The sequence below is a fragment of the Mandrillus leucophaeus genome, unplaced genomic scaffold, assembly GCF_000951045.1.
Source record: "Mandrillus leucophaeus isolate KB7577 unplaced genomic scaffold, Mleu.le_1.0 Scaffold272, whole genome shotgun sequence".
Classification (NCBI taxonomy): domain Eukaryota; kingdom Metazoa; phylum Chordata; class Mammalia; order Primates; family Cercopithecidae; genus Mandrillus; species Mandrillus leucophaeus.
Genome location: NW_012102832.1, coordinates 873,352 through 876,065, shown reverse-complemented (window position 1 = coordinate 876,065; position 2,714 = coordinate 873,352). Strand labels below are relative to the sequence as shown.

The 2,714-nt window shown below is 60.0% G+C and overlaps 1 protein-coding gene across 2 annotated transcripts in view; it reads left to right on the top strand.

Annotated features, from left to right (window-relative positions):
* The first annotated feature begins 6 nt into the window (after nucleotides 1-6).
* The window catches only part of PCGF2 (polycomb group ring finger 2), an 18,839-nt gene continuing 16,131 nt past the window's right edge, over nucleotides 7-2,714 (top strand). The window contains exons 1-2 of one of the 2 annotated variants that reach the window (XM_011984706.1): nucleotides 7-45; nucleotides 271-363. The gene's annotated coding sequence lies outside the window, so the exon portion shown is untranslated. Of the gene's footprint in view, nucleotides 46-270; nucleotides 364-1,614; nucleotides 1,775-2,714 lie in introns of those variants that run through there. The other variant, XM_011984707.1, reaches the window with a different exon arrangement.

Here is a 2,714-nt window from a genome sequence, read left to right as displayed (position 1 = left end):
CCTCCCATCCCCCCCTCCCCGAGACCCACCGGACCCCGAACCCAGGTAAGTGGAGCAGACTCCCCCTTCCTTTCCCTCTCCTGGCCTGTAACCCTCTGGGGATTGGAATGGGGGGCCGGCCGTTCTTTGCAAGCCCGGGTGGGAGGGGGAGGCTCTGAGCCGATCCTGCCCTCGCACCCCCCGCTCCTCTTCAGCCCCTAGCCCAGCTTGCCCCGTCCGCCTTTCTTTCTCCCTTTTTTCTGTCCCTTTTTCCCTTTCCTCTCTTCCAAGATGGCCGAAACGGGCTCCCCCTCTTAACGATTTGGCATCTCCCTCGACCACCACCTCTTTGTGCAGCAGCCCCCGGGCAGACCCTGTTCCGAGGTAGCGAGGGGGAAGGTCCGGGGCAGCCGGGAGGGCTTGCGGGCTGCGCGCTGGGTTGGGTCGCCGCTCCCCACGAGCCAAAACCGCCCCTTGCTCTGCCCTATCTGCCCCCTTTTCCGTCTGGGCAGGGGACCCTCTCCCATGGGCACTGGGGCGTTGTGGACGCGCAGGGACTTGGGGCCGGCAGAAGGGGATGTGCTTTGGGGCGGCCGCGAGGCCGGGGGAGGGCGCCCTTCCCCGCCCGGGCCCGGGTCCTCTCGGGCACCTCCCCCAGCCGGTCCCCGCTCCCCGTCCCGGCGCCGGCGCCCCGCCCCCTCCCTGAACCACCTCAGCAAAGCCTCCCTCCCGAACACCCCTCCCGCGGCCCCGCGGAAAGTTTGGCTCTAGGGAAGGTGGGAGCGGCTACCCGGTAACTGGGGTTCCTGATCCTTGGACATGGGCCCCTGGGGAAGCCCGGGCAGAGGGGGTAGAATGGGGATGGAGGGAAATTTATCGCAATATTTCCCATCGCCATCGGAAGCAGGGGGGTCCGCTAAACTGGCCCCCATTCCCCTGGGACGCCCAGCCACCCCACCCTCCGCACGCCCTCCTGCTGCTAGCTCTGAGGGCGTGGGACCCCCGGGCAAGCAGACACCCCCTGCCTGTCTCCACCGTGGGCCCGGGCATGTCCCTCGCCCTCCCCCACTGCCCGTCTGCCCGTAATCGCTCCGGTTGGCTTGAGGTGGGAGGCGGCGACCTGGAGGCGGGTTAATTTGCCAATGAATATTGTGGAAGTGTTGCCCAGCGCCTCCCGAGATCTTTGTCCCTCAGTGTCCCCCACGCTTCCTCAGGCTCTCCAGAGCTCTCTGTGTCGAGGGGAGGGGCTGTCTCCTGGTTGTCCCCTCCCCGCTCTGTTCTGATGCCTCTTCCTCTGGGACCTCTGGCAGTTTCTGTTCCTGAAACTCTTTAATTTCTCTCCTCCCTCCCCCACCACTCTGGTCCAAGGTGTTATTACTTGGAGCATAAAGCCAGCCCTGTTGCAGCTTTTTGGTGGGAAGGTTTTCCCACGAGCTCCTCTGGTTGGGGGTTGGGGGATTGAGGCTTTAGAACTGTCTTTGGAATGAAGCAGGAAACCGACCCCAGGATCCAGACCGTGTGTAGCTGGGTAGGGTTCAAGTGGAAGTCTTGGGGGTTGGGCAGGAAGGGGGACTCTGCTGCCCCTGGCCTTGCCTGGGAGATCTTGGTTGATGGAGCTGTTGTCATGGGAATGGAGAGAGCCGGAACAGGAAGAGGGTACAGCTTTGTGCAGGTCAGATGCCCACTGCAGCCCTTCAGCCTCTGGTCCCCAGAGCTGACATTGGAAGCTGAACTGCCTTTGTTACTGGAAGACTTACATTATAATTTACCCTGGGTGGACCGGGGCATACAAAAGGTTAGTGTGTGTTTGCAGAGTCTGGTTCCAGGCAGGGATGTTAGGCTGTGTGCTTCTAGGTTGGGGGTGGATGTGGATGGCTCCTGCATCTAGTGAGGATGATCCTGGCTCTGGTCTGGCTGTGATTGTGTGTGTATGTGTGTGTGTCGGGGGTGGGGGTCGTGTCATGTCTATCTGGCCTTGTGTGTATTGAGTGTGAGAGGTGGAGGGGGGTGTGTCTGGCTGTATGTGTGTGTATCTGGCAATGTGTATATTTTGGGGTTTTGCCTGTTTGATCTTAGGGAGTTGAGAGGAGAGGGAGGAAGGGAGGGTTGAGTAAGCCCAGCTTCAGGAGGCCCTTTTCAATGCATGGTGGGGACAGGGGAGCAGATCTTTGTGTCATTGTCAAGGATTGGGGAAAGTTGGGAGGTTCACAGTGTCCCTAGGCAGACCCTCACGGCCCCAAACACAAATACAAGTGGCTTGCGCAGTTGGACCAATGAAGCTGGGAGAGAAACAGAGTCAGAAAACCCGGGGTCTGAGTCTTGATGCTGTACTCTGGCTGGCTGGGTGTGCTTCTCTGCAGCCTCTGTTTCCCCATGTGTACCATGGAAGTGGGGTAAGGTGATTAACGGGTGCCTCTTCTTCCTGCCTCAAGGCAGGAGTCCATGCTGATGGTCATGTTTGGGCCAGACTGACTCCCTCCTAGATGGCGGCCCACTGAGTGGTCTTCCCGCCACTCCAGGGAGCTGCCCTTCTTCCCTCCCACCTGCTGGGATGAAGCCAGGCATTACTGCTTTAGATGAGTGAGGAGCCTGGCCAGGTGCCAGGATGTTAAAAGCACTGGGGTGGGAGTCAGGCACTTTCTTGTCGCAGGACTGTCACTGCTTTGCTTTGTGACCTTCGACAAGTCACATCTGAGTGTGCTCATCTGTAAAATGAAAGGATTGAACAGGTGCTT